The sequence below is a fragment of the Fundulus heteroclitus genome, chromosome 23 (assembly GCF_011125445.2).
Source record: "Fundulus heteroclitus isolate FHET01 chromosome 23, MU-UCD_Fhet_4.1, whole genome shotgun sequence".
Taxonomy (NCBI): domain Eukaryota; kingdom Metazoa; phylum Chordata; class Actinopteri; order Cyprinodontiformes; family Fundulidae; genus Fundulus; species Fundulus heteroclitus.
In genome coordinates this window covers 38,869,005-38,882,875 of record NC_046383.1, presented here as the reverse complement: position 1 = coordinate 38,882,875, position 13,871 = coordinate 38,869,005, and the positions used below count along the sequence as shown (strand labels likewise).

At 39.0% G+C, this 13,871-nt stretch overlaps 1 long non-coding RNA gene across 1 annotated transcript; it reads left to right on the top strand.

Annotated features, from left to right (window-relative positions):
• Positions 1-3,464: 3,464 nt before the first annotated feature.
• Positions 3,465-5,529, top strand: LOC118557552. Its single transcript, XR_004927912.1, has 4 exons — positions 3,465-3,550; positions 3,667-3,819; positions 4,356-4,570; positions 4,678-5,529. It is a non-coding gene; the product is annotated as an uncharacterized LOC118557552 (long non-coding RNA).
• The last annotated feature ends 8,342 nt before the right edge of the window (positions 5,530-13,871 follow it).

Here is a 13,871-nt window from a genome sequence, read left to right as displayed (position 1 = left end):
CTGCTCGGCTAGCAGGCCTCATAGCACTCAGGTTAGCAGTTCATTGGAGACACCAGGACACAGAGCTGAGCTTCACCAGGGCGGCTAGTCAGGTTAGCAGAACTTGAGAGACACCAGGGCACAGAGCTGAGCTTCTCCAGGGCGGCTAGTCAGGTTAGCAGAACTTGAGAGACACCAGGGCACAGAGCAGAGCCTTTCCAGGATGGCTAGTCCAGTTAGCAGTTCTCTGGAGACACCTGGGGTCCGTTCTTCGTACGTCGCTAACTCAGTTAGCAGGATTTCATTGTTGACAATTTGGCATGATCTTGGATCGTTTGGTTCTTCGAAAGACTTCCTGCACTTGTTGTCATAGCAACATGTGCGCCAGTTTAAGCCTGCTCGAGAGCAGGCTTATTTCATGTAAACAAGATTAGATCGCAGCTTTAGAAGCGGAGGAGATGGAGAAGTCTGTCGCAGCCATGTCCATTTTTACGACTGCAACCTGTTGCGGAAGGTGCAAGAATAATTTTTCGAATAGTTTTTCGAATTAATCACGTATTGCGCAATAGACAGGATCCTTTAGCGCAGCGCGACAGTAGAGATTTTTTCTTGGTGGCTGTTATAAACAGACAAACACATCATTTAACAGTGGCTTTTAAAGAGGAAAAAGTGGTGTTGGAGCCATAAATAGAAAATATTTAAGTGATTTGTATGATGGTTTGCTTTTATTTTTATCATATTCAGTAAGAAGAGTTGTTCGGGCCATTTTATTGTGAAGTTTAGTTTTACTTTGAAAGGCTTGCTTCCTGTCGAGCCATATATTGTATTAGAAAAAAAACTATGGACGGATTATCTAGACACGGAGCAATACAGTTTTACTGTGTAAACTGTGGATGACTTGGAAAAAGAAGATTTTCATTTTTTATGGATAAAGATTTTTTTTTGTTAAAATTCCCAGTTTGCACGTGTCCTTTACTTCCCGTCTCTAAGGAATGACACTGAAATTTGGATCTCTTGACATAACAAGTGCCTTTTTAAAATAAAGTGTAATAATTAAAGGCTACCATTTTGTAGAATATTATTGTATTTCACTTTTACTTGTCCCCATGTTCTAGTGGGTCCCGTGGAGGCTCTGATATAAAAGAACAAATAATATCAAATTAATAAAATGCAAAAATTCATGCTGTAGAATGTGATAGAAACATCTACCATGGACAGTATTTACGCATTAATTTGTCTGCTGCTTTTTGCCGGCCCTCTCTCCTGGCTTTAACAGATTTTGAGGTGTTTTAATTAATGACTCAAATTCATCATAACCCTCCAAGCTCTTGTTCTGCTGGGAGAAAAACGGTGGGTGTTCTTTGGCCATGCTGAACAGCCAATAGCAGCGCTGCTGATCATTGTTTCTACTATCGACACATCTCCCCTTTTAAACAAACGCATGAACGCGCAGTTGTCTCAGATTACTCAATCCAGCCATACTAATCATAAACAACAGGTGTGTTCGAAGAACCCAATTAGCCGGATCATGATTAGCCGGATGAAATCATCTTGGATGTGTCATTTGATCTTGGATGTTTTAAGCAACGTACGAAGAACGGACCCCTGGACACAGAGCAGAACCTCTCCAGGAACAAACAGTCTTTAGAGTGACTGACAGGACTAACCTTAACAGGAGCAAAACAAAGCTTCCAAGGCAAAACGGGGACTGGCATGGAGAGGTGTGGAATGATGACGGCCCAGTGCTGAACTGAAGGCAGAGGGAGGTTTAAATAGAGTACTTCACAGGTGGAACAAGGGTCTGGCTAATTGACTGGTAAATGATTATCAGGTGTGACTGACTGCTGAGTATTTTTTTTTTTTTTTTTTTTTTTTTGGGGTGTTTGTTTTATTTTGGTAGGTTGGTTTAATTCATTTTAGGTAGTATAGGTCATTCTGATCCACACTCCAAACCAGTTGGTGGCGGTAATGCACCGTTTCGTTGCGTGCCAACCGCCAGAAAAAACCATAAAGAAGAAGAAGACTGCTGAGGAGGTGAAGTGAAAATTGACAGAAAATAACTGATGACTGAAAACTAACAATAAATAAAGTCAAACCTAACCCAAAAGAGATGGAAAAAATGAAAATAACAGAAAAACAAAGCCAACCAAAACTCAACCATGACAGAAACAGAGAGTGATAAATAGAAGAGACACACCAATTCCTCCTCAACTGCAGCCCTCCCAATTCCATCACCTACTCCTGACACAGGATCTTCGAGAGCTGACCAGACCCTTGCAAGACCTCAGTTATATATGGGGAACACTGAATCCTTTTTCACAGGTATACATACGTTTTGTTATTAATCAGATAGCAAAAAAGGCTTCATAGGAGATTATTTTACAGAATTTGAACCAGGTGAACCTAAAACCGCCATTTGTGAAGCTCAGGATAGAGCATATTTTACAGGCAAAGATGATTTTTCATATTCAAAATGTAAAAAATCCAAAATGTATATATTTTACGTACACCTTTTGGTTTAACTACACTTTTGACCAGGCTGTTTTTAATGTTTTAGAGTCTGGTTAATGAATAATTGATTACAAAATTAGTTGACGATTATTTTATTAATCAATCAATCACGATTAATCCGATAATTCTTGCAGCCCCATTCCAGTTATCTCAAATCTCTCAGATGACGTATCAGAATTTTCCAAACTATGGCATTATCATCTGGGCCTTCCCTCATTGTTTGTGTGTAAACCTCCAATTTTTGAACACATTAATAAATAAACCTTTAAAAACTAAAATTATTTTAGTAATTATAACTGACCTAAAAATAGAGATATTTTGGTCTTATTTAAGTTCATACTGGGAGATATAAGGTGTATGTTTTTATCTGGCGAAATTAAACTCATGATTTCAACTGTAGGCAGATGCTCCGTGTCATCTTAAGGCTATAAGAAATTTTGGCCAATAGCTTTCAAATAATGCTGAAAAGAAAAACATACAACAACAGACTAACAAACACCTAAACTTAAGTCTTACTTGTATTTTCTAGTTTTATTCTCACTTCAGATATTTAACATGCGGTATTAGCATACATATTCAGGATGTAACATTCATGTTAAAGGCTTTTCAGGAGCAGCAGTTATGGTTACAAGTTTTTCCCAAAGTTAAAATGAGTTGTTCAAGTGCCGAGGTGACAAGCTGTAAGAAGGGAAGACTGTGTACAGTTAAAAAGGCAACCATACTTTTGAAACTGTTGTGATTTAGTTATTTTACTTAAAGTATTTAATTTTTTTTCAGTTCTCGTTTTATTTTTTTATTTTTAAACAAGGATTACATTTAAAAAACTAACAAATATAATGAAAGTAAAACTTAGAATTTGAATTTAGCCTGTAAAATGTAACTGATGAGAACAACGTTTTCTCTCCAAATAAACACTTACATCCATAATGAAATTATTTTCCCATAGCTTCAACTCCTGTGCCTATGAATTTGTCCAGCTTGCCTTCCAGTCCATTGCTCCATACGGATTTGTGTCACATTCAAGATCAAAGTTATTTCGATCTTGAAAGTCGCTACAAGGGTAATGTTTTTTCCTAAATTTTATCAGGGTTTTATCATCATCTGAGTGATTATTCAAATGCACATATGATTAAAAGAAGAAATTATTAATTCAACTTATTAATTCCCCAGCTACAGAGCCTCCAGTCCCTGGCGCCCCAGTCTCTCACATGTATGAAGCACCTTTTTACCAGATCCCCAGGACACATCAGGCAAATTTCCATCAGCAACATGTTTTCACCCCCTCATTTAGACTGGGGAGGACAGGCAGTGGATCTATACCTTGCTCTGGTGAGTGTCCTTTAAGGTTACCGGGTACCTTAACAGTTTGGAAAGTTGTACAGTTTTTTTCTGGTATTATCTCGAGTTGAATATGTATGGAAAGAGAAAATAGAGTATGAAAAACATTTTTGATGCAGACTTTATTCCCTGTTTGACTTAATCAGGGGTGCCAAGCTCCAGTCCTGGAGGGCCGATATACTGCAGCTTTTAGATGTGTCCCTGGTCCAACTTACCTGAACAAAAATCTCTTCAGTTTTCCAAATTACTGCTAATGACCTAATTATAGAATTCAGGTGTGTTGAAGCAGAGACACATCTAAAAGCTGCAGGACACCAGCCCTCCAGGACTGCAGTCTAAATGGTCTGAATACCCCATCCATCCACTCGTGTGTTTTTCCAAATATCCACCCACCTACTTGTCTATTCATCCATGTATGTCTATTACATTTAATGGCTGACCTCCAAGCTTAATGTATTAATTTTTGTATAGACTGTGTACTTCATAATGACTAATTGGGTAACTTGAAATACTTTTCAACTCTGTAGCTGCTGAGCTGCACAGCCTGACCCTGTTGGAAAATATAAAGCAACAGCAAATGCAGCTTGCTGTTGCTGTAAACAGCCTTGTTGCTCGAAAGGGTACGGAAACGCCAGTGATTTAAATGCCCAACATTAACCTTCCACTGGACACAATTGCTGAGGTGGAGGAGTTTGAGGAATGGCTAAAAGACCAGGCGAACTCCCGTGCAAAGCAAGACATGGTATTGGATTGAATCTGTATTCAATATTAAAAACTCTTCAAGTTTGTACCCTAAATGTGATCCTTCTCTATTTTTTTCATTTTTGTTTTTGTATTTTCACCTTTTAGGTTTCTGTTCTGGGTGCTGTGGGAGGACAGAATTCCAAAAAAAACACATGGAATATCCTTTCCAGGCTTTTCTCTGATGGAGTCGCGAAACAAATAAACTGGAAAGGGGTGAATGGAAAGAAATGCTTCAAAGAGATACTCACAAGAAGCTGAGTATTAAATCTCTTGTAGAACTTTTAGAGAACATTTGCTTTTTTCTCCTTACAAACTTTGTGATATATTTTTGTTTTATTTTCAGTTGATCTTCATGAGTTTTTAATATGTAGACATGTTTAAAAAAAATCCAGAATCAATAACGTCCCTGTTTGATCACAAGTCACCTTAATGTTTTCTAAGACACAGTATCCCACCCTCTCCTTGAGGTCATTTACGAGCTATGAGCCTCTTCCCAGTTAGTCAGCTTATCGGAGAGGTTCAGAAAGTTCAGCTGACTTCATCCAAGGTACCCGAGATTCCAGCGAGCATCCCTAGTGATGTTACCTCGATGAGCATTATAATCCATGAAGATAAAATTAAGCCCTTGTTCTTCATACAGGGGAAATACATTATTCTGCTAGTGTGTGCTTTTTACAGCATCATTCACAAAGTGTAGGGCAGTTCTGTTTTGACATACCTTTCCACACTGCAATTCCACCACCACCATGTAAGACTCATCTAGTGACAACAGTGACTGATGCATAGGGCTCTCCTCCCTCTCCAACCATCCTTTCTCCCCATTGGTGATCAACTGTTATCAGAGAACACCACTGGGGCCCACTGGCCTCTTGTCCATCATTAATTCCCTCTGCCCCATGCAAGATGATGATGCCTGTACCTGATTGTGTGGTCAGGTACCCTTGCAGGTCATCTAGTATATAAATGCTTTTAAAAGGTCTGATGCGACAGTCGGGTTCCCTCCCTTCCTCAGATGTGCGTAGAGTTGAGTGGAATTAATCATGCAGTTCAGCAGGGCACTGTTAACAATGAAGCAATAATCAGTGTGGGATGTGGTCAAAGGAACTCTTTCTATGCCTTTCTGTGACTCTTCCAGTCTCTGTGGCAGCCTGCTGATGACACCGTGACTCTAAACTCAGTGGCCACTGTAGTTCTTAAGTTTTTCTAGACAACACCGTCCCCAGAGATGTTATTTTGTGCTACACCAAACTAAAATGGAGAAGGCTGACTTGACCACTGTACATTTGAGCAAGTTATGACAAATTTTAAGTTCAAGAGTTGTTTTGAAGGCTAACACAGTTAAGTAATTGTTTATTGTGCAAGAAGAGCTATGAAAGCTACAATCTGAATGCAACAGTTCCTCATAAAGGAGTTTCCTGAAGAATGCCTTAACAAAACAGTTCACATACATGTATCTGTTATTCCAACAATTGCCACTTTGAATACAGGTGGCTGAGATTTATGAGTCTGAATGTAGTTATTTCAAATTAATATTTTTACCATGTTTTTGTGATTATTCCTTTACTGTTCCATATTTCAGTAGACCTTTTGATAAAGAGTCTTAACTATTGAAAGTTTGGTATACTTAATAACTGATGTGTATTTTGTCTTTATAGGAGCTGTACGGAAGAATTCCTCATCTGCTAGTGCAGCAGATACGGAAATTGACAGCTTTTCTATCCGCTGGTTCAACCGAGCTTGTGACCGTGGAGGTGGTCGCAAACAACGGCAAAAATCAAAATCCTCATCTTAACGTTCTTGATCTTGTGAGTTATGGTGTTTAGGGATGAGTTTGTTGTTTAGAGATGAGTTTGTTGTGTGAACACAGCACATCAGTTTAATGATTATTATTACATTTAAACATTTCATATTGTCAGTTATTTAAATAAAAATGGTTAAATAAAATAAATAAATAAATGAAATAAAAATGGTTAAATGATATGTTCTCAAAATAAATCATTTTTAAAAAATGCTGTTATGTTCCTTTTTTTAAATAGATGCTCTTTTAAAATGCTTAACTGTTTTTATTCTTTTATTTTCTTTCTTTGAAAGGTATTTCTTCTGTTATTAATATTAAACATTTAGGGGGTTTAATAAAATGAGGCCTGCAGTGTAAAAGTAGCCAAAGATTCCTTATCCGGTACAATTCTGGTGCAGTATGAGAAGATTAGAGGCACATCTGGCCCAAATCCAGAGCAGATCAGGGAAAACAGATAAATCATCTGATATGGATCCGGCCCGTAGCTGGCCCTCATCAGTAAAACGGGTCCATATCGGTATTGGCCCGTTGTGCTAACCGACACAGGCCCAGATCCGTTGCGCGGATTTGGTCCAGATGTCATGATGAATCTGGGCCGGATCCGGGCCAAATACATTTTGTTATCTGGGATACTGATATCATATTTGTTATGTTAAGATAACAAGAGTTAAAAGGTTCTGGTTGTAGATTTATCAGAGTCTATATGTGGCTTACCAATCTGCACATCGGTGTATGAATGTGTGCGCGTTAGTGAATGTGATTGGATGAATGCGGTTAAAGTGTAAAGAACTTTGAGTCAGGGCAGTCAAAAGTAGCCGGTCAACGGCGGAAAATCGCCGTCTATAGCAGCTCTTGCCGCCGCCTACATTTCCCCGATTATATAATGGAGCGATATTTGTGCCTTCTGGTTGAGCGCGGAGCAGACCCTGGAATGGAAGCCGTCTTCTTTTTTTTTTACCTCGGAGTGGCCATTGTCCTTTTAGTACTATCTTTGATGTGTCAATCATAGAATTTAACCAATCAAATCAACGACTGAAGGCAACATGCTAGCCAATCACAGCTGGAGAGGGGCCTTCAGTCACCACCGCAGTTCGGCTGTGGTCACCGTTGGTGTCGGTAGAGCGGGATGGAAATTTGGTCTGATTACCAAACAATTACAAGAAGTGACAACAAAGTAGAGAGCGAGCTGGAAGGAGCACTATTAATTTCTGTTTGAAATGTCAGCACTGAAGTCTAAACTGGAGTAAACATTCACGCTAGGAGGGTTAGCTAGTGTAAAAAAAGTTTGACTGCCCTGTTGAGTGGTCAGTATGAATAGAAAAGATTATATAAATTCAGTCCATTTACTATTGATTTACCATATGAAAAAATGCTCCTGTCATGATTTGCCTGAATCTGTAAAAAGCTGGTACTTTTGAGGGTAGACTTGATCTATTTTTGTGAGTTAAGTGGGTAATGCTAATGTTCCTGAACACTCAGTGTTTTTATGTGTAGATAATTTGTAGAAAAATGTCTCATCCAATAAACGTTCTCTTTTGTGGAACTGCCTTCTGACGAACCCCATCTCTGAATGCGCAATCAGTTTGTAAGATTAGCTGTACAGGTTGTGATACCTGGTCCAGACCATTCCAAGTAACTTCAAAATGAAGTCTTTCTGGTTTAGAGTGAGAACGTTTTAGTTATTTTGGACACAACTGTAAAATCATTCTGCAGTTCTCAAGTTAGTGGGTGTTTTTTTCTTCTTTTTTTATAATTAAGATGTCCCCTTGTTGGTTAACAGGTTGGCTTTAAAGCTAAAATTTAATTGTTTACATTTAGCCCTTTTAGCTAAATTTTGAGATTGTTTTAATTCCCATTTACCATAATAACGGCTTAGAATGCTGGTGGATTATTTTTCACGAACCAAATCATATGAGGGCAGTTGAAATCAAGTTTCCTCCTCCAGATTTTGCTGTGGACATGTTTAATCTAGCATTTGTTGGTTTCCTTTCAAAGCTTTCTTGTCTCACATGCTCTTAGCTCCCTGTCACTTTGCACACATGAATAAGAGGTTTGCCTTTAGTGCTGAAGTACATGTGTGAAGATGGAAGCTCTTATCAAATACTCTGTGGAGCACCATCATTCTTGTCCAGTTCTGTCTACATCACATCTCTTAAACCCCATAGGAAAACCCAAGAAAATTTGCTTTTCTGGGTTTTAATTCCGTTTCTGCCATTTTCTATCTTAACTTTGGGTTTGCTGCTTTACACATTGAAGTCATTAGTGTGTAATTTCTGGTTTGAAATACTCTGTATTTGGCAAATATTATTCTAATCATTTTAAGAAAATGTCCCAATGATGATGCTGTATTTTGAGTTTAAAAAGCCTTAACCCCTTTGATGGGTTATGTTGTGCAATAATACACTGTTTAAAGTTATTTAATGTTTATTAAATAACCCTCTGTCTGTTAAGTATTGTCTGGTGATAATCAGCTCTTAAGCTGATATCAAGACAATGGTTGAAAGGGATGAATTCGAGCACTAGCGATCTTTTAACAGCAAAACCTGCACACACATAGAATAAAGGAGTGACAACTTCTTTTCAAGTTCAAGAATTTAATAGCAGAAATAAAATGAACATCCAGAGAACATCACTATGTAATGCTGTTTACCTGAATTAACACAATATTTCGATTAACAAATCCTCTCTACTAGACTAGTGAAACTTAACCAAACTACTAAGCAAAAGGAAAATAAAAGAAGCTAAGCTAAGGAACTATTTACATACAAAACAAATAAAAGACAAAACAAAAGTGGTTGATCATAATCAGAATACTTAAGTGAATCCTTGTTCACTGCAGATCTGATTCCAAAAAGCATGGAATGAGTTAAAAAAAAATTGGTTTGTGTTTCAATCTGGAAAAACTCACAAGGATAGAAAGGGCAATTAGAAGAATTTTATTGATATAATATTTTAAGACTTTGGCACTCAGACCTCGGCAGGAAACATTCACGCTGAATTATACTTCAATATGCATAAACAGGTGTATGAGAGTAGGGATGTTTCCCCCACATGCCTGAAACTGGTGGTGGAGTGGAGATAAACAAAGTTTGTTCAGTCCATATGATGATCTGTTTGAGCTAGATGTCCAACATGATAAACACAGGTTTGCATGAACTGTCCATGATGAGCAAGCTTGAAGCGACTGTGGAGAGGAAAAACTCCCCGTTGGGAAGAAACCTCTGACAAAACCAGGCTCAACATGGCAGTCTTCTGCCGGACCGTTTTAAGGAGTGAATGGGAATTCTGTAAGAGTCCGGGAGTAATTAGACTCTGATAGGGACGAGGTTGAAGGAGGACAGGAAAGCCAGGTGAAGCATGCTACGATGGTGGAGAAGGGGATGGAGGTGGGTTGAAACCGGTCATCAAAGTCCAAACGAGACACGGCGCAGCCCCCGCTTGCCCGCTGAGCAGAAGGCTGAGACGAGGATGTGAAGTTATTTTAAGATGAACCCGGGATGTTGATTGGCTTCGAGGAGAACCAGTTCAAAGCTGATAGGCTTGTGATGAAGGCGGATGAGTCTCTGATTGGATGGGAGGTAGGCAATAGAGTTTCTTCAGACTGAAATTCCGCTTAAGCTCCACTTCACTCCATTCACAATGCGAATCCTGAGTTAAACAAAAAATTAATTGATGAAATAATATTTTGTTTAAGTTAAAAAATCAACGCTCAACTTAACGAAGTTGGAATTGGGGTAAATTAGCTTGACTAATTCAGAACAAGATTGGACATGTGTTTCAACCCATTCACAATGCAAAGCCCCAGTTAACCAGAACATTATCTTGAGTAAATAATATTATAAAGACTGATTTGCTCAGTAAAATCGTTTAAACCTTATGGCCGATCTTAATAATGCGATTCTCCCTCCGAGTGCCTGGCTCGCTGTAGTGATCGATCGCTAAATAGGTTAAAGTCTAAAGTTATCAAAATTGCCTTTAAAACCGACATTAATATTCGATATTAATGCGGGAATAAGGCTTATAGCCCTATCGGCCGACGACGGTGCCGAACGGTTAAGCTTTATGCTTTAAAACAAGCTTCTTTTGAATTACTGGAACCGGATGTTAACAGGAGCTGATAGCATTTTGGCTAGCGGGCATTCGGCGCTAACAAATAAAAGCTTTAGCTTTATTTTTAGTCATAATGAGTTGGCTGGATAACGTAAACATTAATGTCCCATCAATGTATGAAACCTTGTGGAGATAACCTTTGTTATTATAACCATAAAAACACACTCGACAATGACATGGTACCGAATGCTAGCAATTAACTACCTCCGTTAGCCCCTTTGTTTTAAAGACACCGTGTGCAAACGGTTTACAAACATTTCCCAAATGAACCATTTAAACTTACCCTTTTGGGTCTCTCTGCCAAACCTGCCAGTGCCTCATGTGAGTCGGTCCACTTTGGTAATCCCAGGAAGGCAGTAAAAGGGGAACAGTTGCTCGTTCAGCAGCGGCTAATGGCTTACCGGCAGCAACATGTGGTCGGAATTGGAGGCCTGATGTCCTGCAGACAGTCTCTGACCTGGTTGCAGTCCGATTTAAGCAGGTCCTCCTCAGCACTCGCCAGCAGGGCCTTCTGCCGGCTTTTCAGCTCCGTCTGGGTTTTGCTTCCCTGTAAAGGCTGACAAAATTAAACAAAGATGTTTTTGGCAGGCGGGACTTCCTCCTCCTGCTACTGATGATGAGGTTAAGACAGCAGACTTAACTCTGATTTACCCGGACATGTCCTCCGGGCGACGAGAAGTTTGTTGAAAAGAAAGCTGGCTCTTTTGGTCGCTAAGAAGATGGGACACAATGAAAACCCATCGGTCATTGTTGTTTCTCCTTTGGTCGCACTCATGGAGGACCAAGTGAAAGAAGCAACCGAAATGGGCATCACGGCGATGCAACTCAGCGTGAACGACGAGGTGGATATAGCCAGCAGTCGTTGCCAGCTCCTTTTCGGAAACCCGGAATCCTGGCTGCTGAACAACAAGTGGAGGGACATGCTAGGCTCCGATGTTTTTCAAGCCAACGGTATGGGTATCGTGATGGACGAAGTTCATCTAACTTACAAATGGTAAGAGATCATCTGACTGTCTGACTTATTAAATAACTCGCAATGTCGTGATATGAATCCCATAGAGCTGTCAGTTTTAACGCGTTATTAACGCGTTAACTTTGTTAGCCCCAACGCCGACAATTTTTTTTGTCCCCGTTAATCGCGCGTCAAAACACACACACCGTTCCCTAATGTTTTTCCCCCCGCCGTGCTCTCCGGATTATGTTTCTTTAACCCTCGGCGCTTTCCGTAGTTTCAAGAGTGCTAGAGAATTGTAGCAAAACAGACCCGCGGTCACTGTTACCAAATACCGTTTATTTCATGCGACTTTGGCCTTTTTTCTAAAAGCGCTTCTAAATTTCATGAGTCACGGGTTGCGTTTTTTTGGGCAGGTTTCTGAAAGTGAAATCGCTTATTTAGGCTCTAAAATAAGTGACGAAATAGAGGTTATTATGAGACCTGCCTGAATAGACACCTTGAGGGTATCCAGCTGAAATATCCCTCCTCCATAGGAGCCGACGGTAGTAAAGGCAGACAGAGCAACTCTGCACGTATTTTCTGCAGTTTACGGTGCAATAACCGGTGATAACTGCTGAAAGTAGATTACTTGGTGCAGATCACCATTTTAAACAGAGATTGGTTCTGAAGATGAGTTTTTGCACGTTGATAACAGTGCAGAAACCCAAACCCATAAACCGTACAAACTAAGGCTGAATCACGTTGCCAAACAAAGTACCTAGAGTTACTTAACAGCTGCTAAACAGTCTCTTTCAGCCGCTGGCAGTATTTCAGTATAAAACTCCTGGAAAAAAATATATTGGCATGAAAACAGGTATTTATTTACACATTTGTTTACACATTGTGTAAACATCAAGGCGTCATGATTAGTCATTTAGCCATTGTAGTCCAGAGTTTTAACATTTGGCACTAGGATGTTTTCATTTCAATTCTGAAAAGTGCTTGAAAAATAAAATAAAAATATTTTTTGTACAAGCATGTATTTTATTAGTCATTTATTGCAAAATTGCATATTAAAATGCCCAAACAGGCTATTACACTTTCAGAAATAAAAGGATAAAATATGTGATTAATTTGCGATTAATCTCGAGTTAACTATTGACATTATGCGATTAATCGCGATTAAAATTTGTAATAGTTTGACAGCCCTAGAATCCCATGTTGTAAACATAGTAGGTAACGTTGTACGTTCGCTAATTCAGACTTGGTGCAACCTTAATGTTAGTGTGATTGTAGCAAAATAACTAGCTGTTAAAACATTCTAATGTAGGTTACTCTTTTTTTTCTATCAGGGGTCAGGCTGCTAAAGGGCAGACGCCATTTCGCGACAGCTTTGCCAAGTTGGGAGTTCTTAGATCCTTAGTTAAAGCTGGTAAGTACAAAACAGTAGATTTACTGCATGTTCTGTCTTCGATGTTTTCTACACATAGTGTAATTCACCACTTTAATTGAAATCAGTTGCATTACAGGAACCTGTCCACTTCTAAACACTAACCACTCTCTCCCAAAACTGGTTTTTCATTTGCATTCGCACTGGCCAAGTGGCCAACTGGTTGCCCATTCAGATGCAAATTGACCATTCATTTGGGTGTTGCTTTATGTACTCAAGCACCATACCCATAGTGGTCACTGTACCCCTTATAAGTGATGTTTTCTTTTTAGATGTCAGTACAGTCATTAAAAAGTACTAAATTATACTACTTATTAGGGCTGGGCGATAAATCGATTTAATCGATTAATTCAAGTTTACATTTTTTTAAGAATAAATTTTTGGAAAATCGAGATTTTATTTTTCCAAATGAATCATTGGGCTTCTGTGAAGAGATCAGCACGCAATGCTGAATATATGTTTAGGAAAATATATTGTCAAAATAGTGTAAAAGGAAACCTTTTTTTTACGGTAATGCGAGGCCTTTTAATTTACCCATTTACTTATTTTTTTAAACTTAGTTTGAAGTTACACAAGTGATGTGAAGCCTGATCTTAAAAGCAAGTTTTTAAATTAATTTTTTTCATTTCTTTTTATGAAAAGAAAAGGAGGAAAAAAAGAAATTGATTAATCGGATTTGGTAAAGTAAAATCGGAGATTTTATTTTTAAGCCATATCGCCCAGCCCTACTACTCATTTCTTATCTTTACTGTTACTTATTGGATGCCTTTTGTACTGCTATATATTCCAGGTACACCTGTGCTGGCATTGACTGCTTCTGCTGATCGGGAATCCAGAGCCAGGGTTATGAAACAGCTTCAGATGGACAATCCAATTATTTTGGCTCTGAGCTTAAACAGAACAAACATCAGACTGGGTCTGATTAAAGTACCTGGCCATACACTGGAGAAAAGGGTATCTCCATGTTGCCAGTAATTATCTACTGCAAAACCGTTAAGGCAGTTGGC